The 18862-nt window shown below is 41.3% G+C and overlaps 1 pseudogene; it reads right to left on the minus strand.

The window, feature by feature from the left end:
• Nucleotides 1–5951: 5951 nt before the first annotated feature.
• On the minus strand, nt 5952–16098 carry LOC149166316 (cinnamoyl-CoA reductase-like SNL6; annotated as a pseudogene).
• Between the last annotated feature and the right edge of the window lie 2764 nt (nt 16099–18862).

Below are 18862 nucleotides of genomic sequence, written 5' to 3' on the forward strand. Positions count from 1 at the left end.
ATTTACCTTCCATTAGCTCCAAAAACTGAATCCATACCATACTTTAAATAATAAAAAATTAAAAATAAAAGTTCGATCTTCCAAGGCAGAGCAGTATTCTATTTTTTATCTTGTAATTGAAGAATTTACCATCCCAATATATAAAGATGCTATCAATTTATAAGAAAATATAGAGACAAACAAAAAAAATAGCCCTTCTATAACAAAATTGCCATAGATAAGCGAACATTACACACTCCATAAAACAGAAAAAGTGTAACTTCCCATTCCATTCATAACACAACTGATGCTTAAAAAGTGTAACTTCCCATATGTTGGGTGTGGAGCCTGATTATCTTCTATAGTACCGGCATTTTGGACCCCAGTTCAAAATGGGGCGGCAACGCCGCCCGTAAAATGATCGCTGCCGTGGGGGACTTTATGGAGCCCCCCCCTGGCGGGGGGTTTCGAGGGCAGCGCCCCCGAAGCTAAAAACAGCTGTAAAATTGCCTTGTAAAAGTATAGTAATTTCGAGTCAATCTGGGCCGTTCATTAGGCGGATGATCTGACGGTAGAACTTATGTTTAGTTTAGGGTTTTTTGCCCTAGAAGGCAACCCCTCTCTTTATATGAGGGCATTGTATTTGAGGCTGGTATAGATGTGTATTCGGTGAGCGAGAAACATAGAGGTGAGACTGTGAGAGAAAACAGAGGATATTACAGTGGTTTTGCTGTAGGTTGTATCTCTTCATTTTGCTGGATAATAGAAAGGAAGGACTGGCTGTTCGGGTGGACGTAGCCCAAACTGGGTGAACCACGTATATCTGTGTCTCTCTTGTTTTGTGCGTTTTCTGTGTTTATATTTCTGCAATATTTTATGTGTTCCATTGCTCCGTAATATATAATTTTCTAACAACTGGTATCAGAGCCGAAGGTCTATTTGGCTGATAAACTCGCAGGAAAGAAGGGTTCCTGGTTCGAGTGGGAGCAATGGCGGAAGATGGTAAGTTTAGGGTCGAGAAATTTAACGGCCAAAACTTCTCGCTGTGGAAGATGCAGATGGAAGATTATCTGTATCAGAAAGATCTATACCTACCATTGGGCGGAAAAACAAAGATGCCGACGGGTATGAAAGATGAAGAATGGAACCTTCTCGATAGAAAGGCCCTCGAAACAATACGGTTGTGTCTTGCTGCGTCAGTCGCCTTCAACATTTCGAAGGAAACCACGACAGAGGGTTTGATGCAGACGTTGTCGAAACTATATGAAAAACCCTCGGCCTCAAACAAGGTATTTCTTATGAAATGGTTATTTAATATGAATATGTCGGAAGGTGGATCTGTTGCAAACCATTTAAATGATTTTAATACAGTTACAAGCCAGTTAAGTTCTGTAGGGCTAAACTTTGATGATGAAGTTAGAGCTCTGTTATTCTTGTGCTCATTACCAGAAAGTTGGAATGGTTTGGTAATGGCCATTAGTAACTCCGTTTCTGGATCTAGTACTTTAAAGTTTGATGATGTTGTCGGTGCTATCCTTAGCGAGGAAATGCGACAGAAAAGCTCCGGTGAGACATCGGGAAATGCTTTGAGTGCAGAGTCTAGAGGAAGAAAAATGGAAAGAGGAAAGAGCTCAGGATATCGCAGTAAATCAAGGAAAGGAAGATCCAAGTCCAGATCGGGGATAGTGTGCTGGAAATGTGGAAAGAAAGGACACCTAAAGAAAGACTGTAGATCTTGGAAGGGAAAAGAAGGAGATGCACAGCAAGAAAACAATCATGAAGCAAATGTGACAGGTGAGGTGTTACAAGATGCTTTGATTCTTTCTTTCGAAAATATTACTGATTCCTGGGTGGTAGATTCAGGGGCCTCATTCCATGCCACACCTGAAAAGAAATACTTTTATGACTATGTTCAAGGAGATTTTGGACAAGTTCGTCTGGGTGATGACAAACCCTGTAAAATTGTTGGAATGGGTAAGGTTCTTGTAAAACAGCAGAATGGAAACCAATGGCTACTAAAGGAGGTAAGGCATGTTCCAGATCTAAAGAAAAATCTGATTTCAACAGGGCAGTTAGGCAGTGAAGGTTGTGTGACAACTTTCACAGATAAAGCTTGGAAGGTCACAAAAGGAGCCCTGGTAATAGCAAAAGGTGAAAAGGTTGGTACATTGTATTTATGCAATGGTATTTCTAACTCTGTTAATGCTTTGACTTCCAAAGGAGCAGATATAGCATTATGGCATCATAGGCTCGGACACATGAGTGAAAAAGGGATGAAGATTCTTCACTCAAGGAATTTGTTGCCAGGTTTGAAGAATGTTGATTTGGACTTCTGTGAGAACTGCATTTATGGAAAACAGAAGAGATTCAGATTTCTCAGAGTTGGGAAAGAAAAGAAGAACGAAAAATTATAGCTTGTGCATACAGACGTATGGGGACCTGCTCAAGTATCATCTCTTGTTGGCTCTCGTTATTATGTTACTTTTATTGATGATGCAACTAGAAAAACTTGGATTTATTGTATTAAGAATAAATCTGATGTATTTGATACTTTCAAGAAATGGAAAGCTTTGGTTGAGATTGAGACAGGAAATAAATTGAAGTGTCTTAGATCAGACAATGGAGGTGAATATTGCAGCAAAGAGTTTGATAGGTACTGTTCAGAGCATGGAATTCGCAGAGAGAAGACAGTTCCAAGAACACCACAAGAAAATGGTGTGTCAGAAAGGATGAACAGAACAATCATGGAGCGTGCAAGGTGCATGAGATTGCATGCAGGATTGCCTTTACAGTTTTGGGCAGATGCTGTAGATACTGTTGTTTATCTAATAAACAGAGGGCCTTCAAGTTCCTTGGATGGTGGTGTTCCAGAGGAAGCATGGACAGGTAAAAAGGTAAACTACTCTATTTTAAAGCCTTTTGGTTGTGAGGCCTTTGTCCATATTGATAAAGAAAATAGAACAAAGCTTGAGGCAAAGTCAAAGAAATGTACCTTTATTGGATATGGTGTTAATGATTTTGGTTATTGCTTATATGATTATGAAAATCACAAAATCATTAGGAGCAGAGATGTAATATTCAATGAAAAGGTCTTGTATAAGAATCAGTTGCAGGAAAAGAAACAGGAAAAGGAAAACAAGGAATACACAGTCCTTGATGAAATCACTGAAAAAGTAAAGGTGCCTGAAAATAATAATAATCAACAACCACAACAACAACAACCACCACAACAGCAACAGGCACCCCAAACACCTGAAAGTGGTGTTAGAAGATCTACCAGGATAGGTAGACCTCCTGAACGATACTCTCCTTCATTATATTATTTATTGTTGACTGATTCCGGTGAACCTGAATGTTATGAAGAAGCAATGCAGGTTGAAAACAAGAAGAAGTGGGAGGTAGCCATGGAAGAAGAGATGGACTCCTTAATGCATAACCAGACTTGGGATTTAGTCAGGTTGCCTGCAGGAAAAACTACATTGAAGAATAAATGGGTTTACAGGCTAAAGCAAGAAGATGGAGGAAAGCAAAGGTACAAAGCTAGACTTGTGGTGAAGGGGTTTGCACAGAAGAAAGGTATTGATTTTGATGAAATATTTTCTCCTGTTGTTAAAATGACTTCAATCAGAACTATTTTAAGTCTTGTAGCAGCTGAAGATTTGCATCTTGAGCAGTTAGATGTAAAGACAGCCTTTCTCCATGGGGATTTGGAGGAAGAGATATATATGCAGCAGCCACAAGGATATGAGGTGAAAGGGAAGGAGAAACTTGTGTGCAGGTTGAAGAAGAGCTTGTATGGTTTAAAACAGGCTCCAAGGCAGTGGTATCTAAAATTTGACAAGTTTATGTCTGAACAAGGTTATACTAGATGTCACTCTGATCATTGTGTTTATCTGAAAAAGAAAAATGATGGCAGCTATATTATATTGTTATTGTATGTAGATGACATGCTTGTTGCAAGATCTAACATGCAGGAAATAAATGTGCTCAAAAGAAAATTGGCAAATTCATTTGCAATGAAGGATTTGGGTGCTGCAAAACAAATCCTTGGTATGAGAATAACTAGAGACAGGAAAAATATAAAATTAACATTGTCTCAGAATGAGTACATACAAAAGGTGTTGAAAAGATTTAACATGCAAAATGCAAAACCAGTTAGTACACCTTTTGCTAGCCATTTCAAACTTAGCAAAGAAATGTGCCCAAAGACCCAAGAAGACATGGATTATATGTCTAAAATTCCATATGCATCAGCAGTTGGAAGTTTAATGTATGCAATGATCTGCACAAGGCATGATATTGCACATGCAGTGGGAGTTGTAAGTAGGTACATGAACAATCCAGGAAAGGAACATTGGATGGCAGTGAAATGGATTCTCAGATATTTGAGAGGTACCACAAATCAGGCATTAGGCTTTGGTGGTTCAAACATATCCCTACAAGGATATGTTGATGCAGATATGGCAGGTGACAGAGATAATAGGAGGAGCACTACAGGATATGTATTTACTGTCGGAGGAACAGCTGTCAGTTGGGTTTCAAAAATCCAAAGTGTTGTTGCACTTTCAACAACAGAAGCAGAGTATGTTGCTGCTACAGAGGCTAGTAAAGAAATGATTTGGTTACAAAGGTTTATGGGTGAATTGGGTAAGGAGCATGATATGGGCACGTTATACAGTGATAGTCAAAGTGCCATTCATCTTGCAAAGAACTCAGCATTTCATTCCAGGACAAAACACATACAGCTCAAGTACCATTTCATACGATCAGTGTTGGAAGATGGAGAGTTGAAGCTGGAAAAGATACACACTAGCCAGAACCCTGCAGATATGCTAACAAAAGTTGTAACCAGGGAGAAACTGAGAATACGCTCAGTTTCAGTTGGTCTTCAAGGATGACGATGAAGATGAGAAACAGCCAGGTCCAAAGAGGAGTCATTGTCGAGCAAATGGAGCAGCGGTGGAGTTGCTACAATCAGTCTCCAAGTGGGAGATTGTTGGGTGTGGAGCCTGATTATCTTCTATAGTACCGGAATTTTGGACCCCAGTTCAAAATGGGGCGGCAACGCCGCCCGTAAAATGATCGCTGCCGTGGGGGGTCAACAGCTGTAAAATTGCCTTGTAAAAGTATAGTAATTTCTAGTCAATCTGGGCCGTTCATTAGGCGGATGATCTGACGGTAGAACTTATGTTTAGTTTAGGGTTTTTTGCCCTAGAAGGCAACCCCTCTCTTTATATGAGGGCATTGTATTTGAGGCTGGTATAGTTTTGTATTCGGTGAGCGAGAAACATAGAGGTGAGACTGTGAGAGAAAACAGAGGATATTACAGCGGTTTTGTTGTAGGTTGTATCTCTTCATTTTGCTGGATAATAGAAAGGAAGGACTGGCTGTTTGGGGTGGACGTAGCCCAAACTGGGTGAACCACGCATATCTGTGTCTCTCTTGTTTTGTGCGTTTTCTGTGTTTATATTTCTGCAATATTTTATGTGTTCCATTGCTCCGTAATATATAATTTTCTAACACCATAATGGTAAAACAAACAGGAGGAACTTTCATAATGATAAAACAATTCCAGAGTGTGAGGTATCCACTTTTTATTCACACACAAAACAACCCATCAACAAAGCTAGATTTCACTTTTCCTTGCAAGGAATCATGAATTTGATTTTACTTCAGAAATTAACCAAAAAAAAATGCATATGGTAGAGAGCCTTAGTCACATCCTTAAACTTCAATGTTGGTCGTTATGGAAATCGACTTAGGGTTATTGCCGACTCTCAAATGAAGGTTGGTGCTCGTAGTGAAGGAAATCAACTTATTGCCAACTATCCAACAATCCTTGAAGTGAAAATTACATTACATTATGTACAAAAATGGATATAGTTTGAACATGTAAACTCCCCAAGTTTTCTTGTGCCCCTCATTGATGGCTACTGTTAAGCTATAACATGGGGAAAAGCTCCCCCCTTCCATTACAGTTCGCTGCTTAGGGTTGCACAGTTTCCATATCCAACCATTAATCCAGTCAGCTTCTTATTACTCAGACGCTCTTGGCAAACTGTCGAGTCTTCAAATCTGTTACCAAATTATGAAAAAAATCAAATAAATAATGAATTCATGACTAGCTTTGGACAGTATCTATGTATGATTAATTTCATTATGACATAATGGCTAACATAAAATATCATTAGGTAAGAAACCCAATTTAAATCTTGAAGATACAGAATCTTCAGTGATTTTAATATCTGAAGAATAATTAATTTGCTCTGTACCTATCAAGGAACGGTATTAGGTGTTGCAAACTATGTGCTAAATTGACAGCATCTACTGCATTACTGACTATTTGATTAAAACATATATATCTCCCATAGGCAGATGGATCTTCATAAGCACATATATGTGCATCCACTAGAAACCTTATGTCTACACTAGCTAAAGTGCCCTTCTTGTACATTTGTGCAGCCCCTGCAATCACAAAGACTAGCCACTGTAAATAAACTAGCTAATATTTTGCACTTCCATAGATTAGATCCTCTCCAAGGGATTACTATACCATATTTGTACGTTCTAGAGCAGAGTCTATTTGATATGCAGATCTCTCACCCTCACCTTTAAGATATGAAATGGTAGATCCTGAGCTTTTGTATGTGATATCAGGTCCCACAATCAGAGATGAGTTGATTGTCACCATATTCAACCCCCTGTCCATGGCTATCACCCATGCAGCCTTCTCTGATAGTGTCTTGGCTAATGCGTACCACAACTATGAACAGGAAATATTGTGTAATTATAACATAATACCATAGATCATTGTAAGGTTCGGAATACTGTTATTAAACTGTACATCTTTGAACTCCGCAATCTTTGAGAAACACCCAAATTTTATACATATACCCCTTCAAAAAAATGATGAATACCGCACCATAATGTATTTAGGTTCTCTCTGTAAAAATATATATACTTAGCACAAAGCCATTTTAGCCCTGATTCAATATGCACCAAAGATTTAGACAAAGGTTACATATCTAGACTTTCTCATTATTTGATGAATTTATAACCTGGGCAACTTCAAAGACAAAAATGAATTGGATATGGATTGTTGCATATAGAGAAGATATATGCACTCTGTTGTCTATGATGTCGTATCACTTCAGCAATCTTAAGAGGCAAAAGATCAATTGGATATGGATTATTGCAGGGTTATCTGCAATATGTAGCATGTATTATCATTTGAGCAATTTTAAAAAGCCAAAAGCTAATTGGATATGGATTCATGGACTGAAAGAAGCAAGATGAATATGTAGCATGTATTATCATTTGAGCAATTTCAAAAAGCCAAAATCTAATTGGATATGGATTCATGGACTGAGAGAACTCTGAAGCAAGATGCATTGTATAGCTCAGTAAAATGATGGCAGACAAACTAAAATATGAAAGATTCAATTGGATTTATTTCTTTAGATTGGAAGGAGAAATTATGTTTTTCCCCACCCAGATACAATTGTTACAAATGTCATGTTTAGCTCATATTAAATATACTACTGTCATGGATTCCATCGCCTTGGAAAACTACTATTGTAGCTGGCCTTGAAAAACTGTAGATGCAAACGTTGAAGTTATTTATTAGATTAACTAATCTGATCAAAGCAGCTTTAGATGCAAACTTTTGAGTTACTTACTAGATTAAGCAACTAATCAGACCAACGCTATCGAACATACCATTCAGTTAGATATTATTAACAAGTTAAAAGGAAAAAGTGATAAATCAGTCCACTTTACTTAGATTGTATACTAAACTTAACATTTTGTCATTTAAAAATTATATATACAGACCTTCAATTTCCTGCAAAGATTTGCATCACTCCAATGCCTCTCATCAAGGGCATTAACCTTGAAGTCTCCATCTTCTCTCCAAATTGCTACAACCACAGAAGAAGTGAACACAACTTTCTCAATGGTCTAGGTCTGAGCACACGCTTCCAGTGCATTGTCGGCTGCTTGTACTTCAAGTTCTGCCATCACTTCCTGTATTTTTTTTTCTCGGTAACAAGGCTAATCTATTAAATATGTACAGAGTGCAAAAATACATCAGGTAAGACCAGTACGTTCTTGCCCTCTCAGGGCACCAGACATAGACAAAAAACTAAGACTGACAAAGACCCAGACATAATTCCCTGTAGTAAGCCCACGCAGGGGTGATTCCATGAAGTACCAAGACTGTCCAAAGACGGAAGCCCGCGCAGGGGTCGTAGACAAAAAGAACTGTTCAAGTCGTCCCACGCAGGGGAAACAGTGAGAACTCTCATCATTAACACAGAAAACCAACAGCTTAGACATCCTAAGAAAACATTGACAAAACCAACAACAAACCAGGAGGCGGCGACTGAGCTTGGAGTAACCTGGTGGAGCAAGGACGCCGACGTGATTAATCATTCGGCTCATCAGGTTGCTCTTCCACAATTGGGCACCAGCCGTAGTAATTCGGCTCACCTTCAGTCAGCATGGTTGCTTCCGCTTCCCCAGTAGTCGCAATAGGAGCATTTTGGGAATGCTTGGAATTTTCCTCGACGGTGGCCCGGCTTTTTTCTTCCTGCTCCAACTCAGCTATCCCTTGCTCCCTAGCTTCTATGGGGTCATCCACCTCAGGAGGATTCTCGATGAATAGAATGGAGACGTGTGCACTGATACTCGGGTTTGTCGTAGAGCTGGTGAAGTTAAAAATAGTGGAGCCAAAAGCTGGCAAGGAGGCCGAGCTGGATGACCCAGCATCCATATGTTGGCCTGAGTGCAGGGGAGTGGCTCCAATGGAGCTTATCAGATTACAATGGCAACAATGCCTCGAATCCTCTCTCACAGGTCTGCTCGAGCCTCTACCTCTAAAAGAACCACGACGGCTCAGCAGCCTCTGTCTGGGTCGCACCATACTGGGATGGGACTCCCTACAAACTGCCAAGTGAACCAGACTGTCGATTACCAGGACCAGCTCCGTAATGGACTCAACCGTCTTAGAGGGGACCTCTTCAGTGTCAAAGAGACCAGCCAAATGCAACACGACCAATATTCCTTGCTTAGAACCGGATATATGCTCTTCATCGTCACCTACCCACCTCGAATTCCCATCTGCCATAACTACAGCTATGCTCTGGTTCGAGTGTTATGCTCTGGTTCGAGTGCTCTCTCTGGGCATTCACTGCTGTCGTCCTCAGTCCCTTCGAATTAAACCAGGAATGAACTTGTCGTCCTCTCGCATGGAGCGCCACGTGATGCCCATGGATCGGCATGTGGCCGGCTTCCAACTCCCGTCCCATCGCTTTAAACACCCGCATCCGGGGGAGTCGCCTCCATTTGGACCAGTCGAGAGCATTCTTGGGCTTCCTCATTCGATAATATGTCATTCGGTTGTCCTGTAATTAGAGAGTGATTACCTCCCACTCCAACATTGGCCATGTAGTCCGCTATCTTATTGCCCTCCCTCTTTGTATGGGTAAAGGTGATAGCTCTGTTGCTTTGAAGCTTCTGTTCTATTGCCTCCAGACGTGCCTCTAACCTCCAGCTGGTTGCTACTTTTTTGGCTTGTGATCCGTTTAGGATTTTTTTTGCCATATTGATGAGGATTTGGGAGTCTCCTTCAACTTCCAGAGGATAGAGGTGTAGCTCCCCCGCGAGCTGAAGACCTTGCCATAACCCTTCCAATTCAGCAGAGTTGTTGGTGTCCCAACCTATGCTTCCATAGAAGAGTGTCATGGGAGTCCCTTCGTGATTTCTGATGATTCCCCCAAAGCCTGCTAATCCAGGATTCCCTTTTGAGGCACCATCAAAGTTGAGTTTGAAAGTATGCTTTGGCGGAGGCTTCCATTCAATTTGTTTATCCATGCTGTTTGCAGGGGGATTCTGCTGGTACGTGTCGTTGGTGCATCTGATCTGCCAATTGTCCATAATAGCTTTCTCATTGGCTAGGGTAGGCCAATCCTCCTTCTTCCATGATCTTATCATCAGAGTTTCTTGGATATTTTTGCAAATCATATGCCAGATTGTGTCCATCGAGGAGCGTTGATTTTTGAAGATGCGCTTGTTTCGCTCCTTCCATATACTCCATAGGATTATCCCAGGAATCAAGCGCCAAAGATGATTGAGGATGTTGCTCTTGTACGGGTCCTTTTGCCACTGTCGTATGGAATTCGTAATTTCAGCTTCAAGTCGGCATCTCTTTTGGCATCGAAAGCTCGCTTTCTCCCATAGTTGGTTGGCTAGAGGACAAGAGTCCAACAAGTGTTGGAGCGTTTCCTCATGGGCGCAGCAGTTAACGCATATGGAGGGTCCGTGGAAATTTCTTCTTCGGAGCTTGTCCCAAGTTAGGATTCTCTGATGCCCTACCAGCCAGAGAAAATGACAGATCTTGGGCCACGAGCCTGAGTTCCATATTTGGCCCCAGAGTGGGTCCTGAGGTGCAGCGTCATTGCAAATAATTTTATAAGCTTCAGACGTGGTGAACGCTCCCTTTGGTAGATATCCCCATCTTAAGATATCTTCCCTTTCGTCACATCTGATTTTTCTTTTGCTGAGCTCCGTTTCCAATGCTGTGGATGTCTGGCGATTATCATTTGAGAGGATTTGGGTGCCTGGTTTCCAGGTTCTGAAACCTTTCTCCACATCCTGGGTCCAAAAGTGCCTGATTTTGACCAGCTGTGTTTCCTCCTCCAGATGATGTATAGGCTGGTTCAGAGCATTGCTGAGGGTGGGCATTTGATTCCATGCGTCCGTCCAGAATCTGGCGTTGTTGCCATTTCTTACCTCCCAGAAGCTGTGCTTCTGGATCATTTTATAATGTTCCTTGGCAGCATTCCAAATTAACGAACCTTTGCTACAGGGTTCCAATCTGATAAGCTCTTCTTGGGGTCGCTGGTTTGCATATTTTGTTGTCCATAAAGTGACCCACGGCTTGCCTGCATTGGTGAGCCATTGCCACCAGATCTTGGCTCCCATGATGGCATTGCTATGCTCTGGATCCCTTAGTCCAATTCCTCCTTTTGCCTTTGGCTTGCAAACTGTGCTCCATTTTACCAGAGCCCACTTGCGATTGGTTGCATTGCTCCCCCAAAGGAAATTTCTCTGAATTTTCCTTAGTCTTTTTAGGACCCATTTAGGCGCTGCCAAGATGGAAAAGAGGTACAGCGGCATAGCTTGAAGGACAGCTTTAATAAGAACCGCCCGGCTGACAAGGTTCAGGGTTCTATGAGTCCATTGATTGAGCCGAGATTCGAGCTTTTCAATTAAATTGCGCCAGGAGGAATGAGTAATGGCTGAGGTAGTGAGGGGAGCTCCAAGATACTTTGAGGGGAGGGTGGCCATAGGGAATCCCAGGATACGGACTATGGCCGACTTGACAACTGGAGGAGTGTTGAAAAAGAAGATCTGCGATTTGGAGCAGTTGATATTGGTTCCTGAGGCTTCTGAAAAATCAGTGAGGACTGCTTTGAAAGCGGAGGCTTCTTGAACAGATGGGTATCCAAACAGCATCGTATCATCAACAAATTGCTGATGGGAGGTAGCTGGCAGGTGGTGAGTGGAGATGCCCTTAAGCTGGTGCATGTGGAGGGCATTCTTAATGTGACGTCCCAGTCCCTCAGCCATCAAAACAAAGAGGAAGGGGGAGAGTGGGTCACCTTGCCTGATACCTCGGGAGGGAGAGAAAGGGCGAGAGGGGATCCCATTTACTAGGATGGAGAAGCTAGAAGAGGAGATAAGGCTCATAACCCAGCGAACCCAAGTGGGGCTGAAACCAAAAGCAGATAACATTTGTTGAATATAGTTCCAACTGAGTTTGTCAAAAGCCTTGGAAAGATCCAGTTTAAGGAGCATACCTGCCTGCTTCGAATGCTTGAGAGTATGTGCGATCTCATGTGTATGGATGATTCCATCTAAAATCTGTCTTCCTTCAACATAACCAGATTGTTCCGGCGAGATGAGCATTGGCAAGAGGGGCTTTAGCCTGTTTGCGATGACTTTAGAAATGACCTTGTATATGACATTGCATAGTGCTATGGGCCGGAATTTATCCGGTTTGAGCGCATCCTCTTCTTTTGGAATCAGGGCAATGAAGGTGGTGTTGAGCGAGGGAAGCAGCCAATGAGCAACTCTCGACTCCTCCACCACCTCCCAGACTTCCATCTTAATCAAATCCCAGAACCTGTGAAAGAAAGTAGTGGTGAAGCCATCCGGGCCGGGAGCTTTTCCATCTTTGAGCTGAGACATTGCATTGTCTACTTCCTGCATTTGAATTGGGCTTAGGAGGAGTTCATTATGCTCTTCTGTGACTAATTTTGGTATATGGCGGGTAATTCTTTCAATTGCCGGATTTCTGTTGATGTCAGGTTCTTGGTGGACCTGCTTGAAGTGTTCGAGGAGAGTCTTTTCGATTTCCTCATGCTGCTCCACCTTTTCTCCTCCTGGTTTTTGAATGTATGGGATATTGTTGCCCATTCTGCGTTGCACTGTTGTTCTGTGAAAAAAATTTGTATTTCTTTCTCCCTCTTTGAGCCATCTAATTCTTGATTTCTGTTTCCAGTATATCTCCTCCTGCCTTCTTCTTTCTTCTAGCTGAATGTGGATGCTCTGTTCCTGTGCGAGAGTACGCTCGGTATGCCCGCATGTACTTATTTCTCTTTGCAGTTCCTCCAGTGCTTTTTGAAGATCATTTTGCTCCTTGAATATGTTTCCAAAGGTCACTCTGTTCCATCTTTTGAGGCAGAGCTTTAGATGTTTGAGTTTCTGTTGAAACTGAAACATTTTGGAGCCGTCTTGAGGGCGGAAGGAGGTCCATGTGGAGTTGACGAAGTCTCTGAGAGTGGGATGAGTGAACCAAAACTCCTCAAAACGGAAGGGTCTTCGCGTTTTATTGCCTGGGCGTTGCCATTGGAGGGCAATCGGCCAGTGATCAGAGCCCGAGTGAGGTAGAATGGCCGCCGAGAAATCCCCCCCTAAGTGGATCGAGTTATCTGAAATGAGAAAGCGATCCAACTTGGAGGCTATTTGATGAGGGCCTGTTCTGCGATTACTCCACGTGAAAGTGCCGTTGCAAAACTGTAAATCTATCAATGATGCATTCTGAATAAAGTTTTTGAAGTAGGTGTTTTCCTGCTCCAGCTTGTTTCTACCTCCGATCTTCTCCTCTAATTTTGTGATCATATTATAATCCCCTCCCGCAATCCATAGAGGGTGCTTGCGATTGGCGTTGAGGACCTCTAAAGTGTGGAGGAGAGCCATTTTTTCCTTTGCTTCCTGAGGGAAGTAAACATTCGAGAGATTCCCATGAATATTTGTGCCGACTATGTGGAAGGTAGCCTGAATGAGATTGTGTGAGGCATGGAAGTCCGACAGAGTAAGGGCTTGAGAGTTCCATGCAATGGCTAATCCCCCTGAAGCGCCCGATGCATCTACAGCGACTGATTGACATCCTGACCACGCTTTGGAGAAGATTCTTTCTATAGTATTGCTATTACATTTTGTTTCCTGGAAAAAGCAAATATGTGGCTTTTCCAATTTAATCATATTTTTAAGCATTCTGAGCTTTCCTGGGCCGTTGAGCCCCCTTAGGTTCCATGAGATGAGCTTCATGATTCACTATTGGGGGAGGGTTTGTAGTACTTCGTAAGCTTAGCATACTTACTGGAGTCCACCAGAATCTTTCCGAGCGCGATTGTTCTTTGGAGGTCTGTTCTTCTTCCTCTTTTTTTGGAGTCTTTTTGGGTTTTACTAAGATCCCATTGACTGCCTGGCTCAGTGCCAAGCTGATTTTGATAGTAGGCCCTGGAAATGACCATTTCCAGTTTGTCCAGCTGTAGTTTTGGGATACTTTCATATGCTTTTCTCTTGCATGCTGCTTCCATTTCAAGTATGTCTAAACCATATAGATCTATACTTTCCGGCTCTTCCTCCATTTGCTGCACCTGATTGTCTTCTTCCGCAGTAATACTTGGATCCTGGGCAGGGCCTGAGGATCCATCAACCTCCATTTCGTTATCTTTGTCTTGTTGCTTCTCTTCGCTCTCCACAATGAGGATAGGGGGATCTTTGGAGGAGGGGGATTTGGATGGGTGGGCCTCGGGATGTGGCTGTGAAGAGGAAGAGGGGCGGTCAGAACTTGGAGGGGGGGAGGTGATGTGCTCATCCGAGATATTAGCCAAGATTCCAAAGTTGTTCCTGACTGAATGGTCAGGGCTTGTATTCGATTTAAGTTTCTTCCCTGTGGGTTGTTTTTTGTGATCTCTCTTGCGAGTTGGGGCTTTGGTGAAGCCATCATTGAGCCGTGATTCAGAGGGTGAAGGGACTTTATCTTGAACATTCAGTGGGCAGTCTCTAAATAGATGCCCTATGGCATGGCATTTACGGCAGCGAAACGGGACATGTTCATAGTCTAAAGGCTGAATCCACTCATGATCACGGTGAGAGAGACTTACCAATTCTGGCAGGGCTTTGTCCAGGCGCATGAAGACACATAAGCGGGCGTAGGATGTGAATCTTCGGAGTTTCGTTTCTTCAGCAGTCCTAATATATTCCCCTAAGCCATTTCCTATGTTTTTCAGAATGTTCTCATCCCAATATTTGTCTGGTAATCCATAAAGTCTTATCCAGACTGGTGCCCATGTAAGATCCTCCTGATCTGGGTTAAATCTGGGACCCCAATCCCTCAGATATAGACCCGCAGAATTAAAGAAATAAGGACCTTCAACCAGGATTCTATATTTATCTTCCAAACAAAAAAATATTGTTGTGAAGAATCCTTTTGGGCCTAACTGCAGTGTTACATCTCCCTTAGGTTTCCACTTCGCGGCAATCCAACTGTACAGGGCTTTCTCCGTCGGCCAAAACCCTATGAACTTCCCGATGAGAGCATGGTCAGTCATGTATTGGATTCGGGCTTCTATTATTTCCCCTGGCAGTTCGATTCTGGGTCGATCTATGGCTATTGGTTTGCATGTGGTTGAAGAGACCTTCTGAGTACCCTCTGATGAGGTTGGCTTCACCGTCTCTCCATTTACCTCGTCTTTCAGGTTCTCTTTTCCTTTGCGTTCATTCTGGCGCAAGATTTCTGGATTGATGACGTTCTCATGGATTGATCCAAATCGGATTGATCTCTCATTGTGTTGCTGTACTACATGTACGCTGGGGGAGGTTGCAGAAGCCCCCCCTGGGGGTCTCCCATGTGTCCTACGCCTTTTCCTCCTTGGTTTTGAAGAGCCTGCTCAGGTCGTCAGGTCCTTGGTGGTAATCTGCTCCGAACAGTCTGAGCCGTCTGAGCATGCAGCCAAACCCTCGCCGCAGTCGAGTCGCCTCCCATCACTTCCTGTATTACACAAGTCCACTTCTATCAATATTCAACCCTTCCAATACATATACCAAAATGCCCACATTTTTAATTCAAAGGTTCACTAACTTACATCATAACCTGCAGCACTCTAAGGGTGTTCAAAGCTATAGAACAGACCAGAACAACCCCTGAGCGCATCAGTAATGCTGTGATAATCCAAGACATCTGCATAGAAGATCTACAATCGATCCCCATGCAATTTTCTGAGAGACTCAAATTCACCTGCCACCATTTAAAATCATTAATGAAGAATGCCAGCATACTATAAGTTCAATCAAAAAGAAATGTGAAAACCTTCATCTCAATTTCAAGGTGACTGGGAATTCAAAATAGTAATGGGATGGCGCAATTTTCCTATATTTATTCTTAGGGATTTGAAGAAAAAGTTAATGCATCAAACTTGGGTTAAAATTTTAAATTCATAGATTCATCTTGACATGAAATTTATCAAGAAACTACAAAATCTTGTTCTCTTTTCAATAAATAAACATACCAGCGTCTCTCTGCACAGTGGCGTGCACCGAATAGCCTTGTTGCAGAAGGCCCTGAACAATCCACAAGCCTGCATAACTGGACGCATCCATGACACAGACGACCTTGCCATTGCCCTCAGAGGGGTTCAGACCAGAGGTAAACACCAGCATGGCTGCTCTCTCCATAAATCGTTTTTTCCGAATGCAGGCCTGCAAGAGAGAGACATAAGTAAAAGAGTATGCATGGTCGACCATGGCAGGAGCATTCACTGGATTCATGGGATTGGTTTCTGTGTGAAGTTGAATGGTAGGGAGTATTCTACCCAGGCGGATGAATTGGTGAGGGAGTAGCCCGCGAGTTATTTTTGAATTCAAATTCCATGGTGAATTAACTACTCGGCGGCAAGACACGATGGAAATCAAAATGTCTGTTAGGAACCTGTCAGTCGTCAACATTAATGCGGAGGGTGGTGGAGCTGGGCGGAGGCCGCGAAGGGTGGCGGAGGGTAGAGGAATTACCGATGGCCGGAGCCGGAGGTTTTTCTGGGCGGCGGCGGAGACCGGCAATTCCTCCGCCTGGGTAGAGTACTCCCATCTAATTTTTTGAACTTCAACCTTGGGAACTAAGATGGATGCTGACTCTTTTTGCTATGTCGTTGGTTTCTTCTTTCTAAATGATGATGTGCCCAACCACATACTAGCACTTACAGTAATATATTCATCTAAATTTGTCATACGTTTGCTTAATATTTTGTGCACTATATGGGCTGCGATAGCTTTTTAATTTTTGTACTCCTTAGACATTCTTGCAAGGGGAATGTGATGGCCTTTTTATTTTTGTACTCTTAGACACTCTTGGTAGTGCCAAATGGTACTTTGAAATATTGTTGTTATAAAATAATAGCTACATTGCACAAGCATCTAGAATGCCGGAACATTGGGAAGGTGGATATGATTGTTTATAACATCAAAGTTTCTTCACATTGCACAAGTATCTAGAATACAAGTATCTAGAATGCAGGACATTGGGAATGTGGATATGAGGGTTTAGAACAGTGAAGTTCCTTCCAAATTTACAAGAAACGTTAGGTTGGGAGTGGCAATACTATAAATTAAATAATTATGAAAAAATATTCTAAATCACAATACATCATATAGTGAGTATGCATTGATATATATCATATTTCAATTTATAAAATGTTTGAAGGTATTACTTACCAATGTTCAAATTACATTCATACAATGTTTGAAGGTATTACTTACCAATGTTCATATTACATTCATACTCCGTTTGAAGGTATTACTTACCAATGTTCAGATTACATTCATATGTTGTTTGAAGGTATTACTTACCAATGTTCAGATACATTCATGATAGATGAATATAATCCACGTATATTTGGTTAAATTCAAAACTGACTGAAATATAATGCCAATATTGGAATGTTATGCTTCTTATAAATGCGTATATTCTACTATTTATTTCAATCAAAATGTGGGCTTTTTTGGAACTATTTTGTCTCCTAGGAATGCTTCAGATTTTAGTATTTAAATTTTATTCCAATCAAATGCCTCCTATCTGTTGGAAATGCAATATGGTATATACTATAGTATATCAGACTTTACTATGTTAGTATACTCAACTATTCAACAAGTTACAAGTAACAAAACTCAGCTATTGTTTTCTATAACTAAAGCCTGGAAAGTAAACTTCACATGTTAGTATACCCAACTATTCAACAGTTAACAAGTAACAAAACTCAGCTACTGTTTTCTATATCTAAAGCCTGGAAAGTAAAATTCACATGTCATGTCATAAGCTATAATATTTTGGCTTTAGCAGGCCATATAGGGAATTAGTAAAACCACATCAGAATTTAAGAAACCATGTAGTGTAACTTACAACACTACAGTGAATCACATTACAAATTTTAGTGGGCAAGCATACCTGGGAAATGCTAGTTTCAAAAAGTAACAAATATGTTGAGATGACCAAATGGTGGCAAAATGCCTCAGACAGTTTCTCATGATGTACTACCAAAATGCTCTTCAATGCATCTCTCTTATCTATGACTCTTCAATGTGCCTCATCCCTCAATCAATTGTGACTACTAAATACACCTTGGTCCTCCTCACACTAGATTCACAATGTTGCTTTACTTACACAATGACTCATAATACAACATGATGTGAAATGCCAAATAATACCTAACAAATGTGTATTCTCCATGATGAAGTAGCTAATTTATAGATAAAAACTAACACTTTAAAACTATTTTATAGTTTTTTCGAAGCATCATGAACTTAACATTGAAATAGTGAGAAAACATCATCAAGAATGCAAAAATTTAGGGCCCACGAACTTGAAAGCTTGTAGGTGATTTTGTCAAATTGAGAAAGCTTGTATTGGAAACTCAATTTAAAATGTTACCAAATTCCATTCCTGGGCCTCGAAGCTCGCAAGTTCTCTATTCTTCATGATGGAGTGGAAATAATCTTTGTTTTTCACGATGGAGTAGCTATTTTATAGATAGAAATTAAAAATTATAAAATTGTTTTGTAATTTTTTTTGGAAGCATCATGAAATTGACATTGAAACAATGAGAAAACATTATCAAGAATGCAAAAATTTAGGGACATGAACTTGAAAGCTTGTGGGTGATTCCCGTCAGTTTGTATTGGAAACTCCATTTAAAAATGTTACCAAATTCCATTCCTTGGTCTTGAAGCTCCCAAGTTTTGTGCTGTAGTTTTTAAGGACATTTAATATCCTCATGGCTTATATTACTATTCCTGAAAGAAGGAATCTTCCATAATAATCCTCTATGTGTGTACACATTCGTTTGAAACTTTGATGTTCAATCATGTTTCCCTTGTAAAATGTTACCAAATCCAAATTCCATTCCTGGGTCTTCAAGCTCCCAAGTTTTGTGCTTTAGTTTTTAAGGACATTTAATATCCTCATGGCTTATATTACGATTCCCTGAAGAAAGAATCTTCCATAATAATCCTCTATGCGTGTACGCATTCATTTTGTCTGGAT

This window comes from Pinus tabuliformis, chromosome 5_1, assembly GCF_031772625.1.
Source record: "Pinus tabuliformis cultivar Carrire ecotype Pingquan chromosome 5_1, CPIR1, whole genome shotgun sequence".
Taxonomy (NCBI): domain Eukaryota; kingdom Viridiplantae; phylum Streptophyta; class Pinopsida; order Pinales; family Pinaceae; genus Pinus; species Pinus tabuliformis.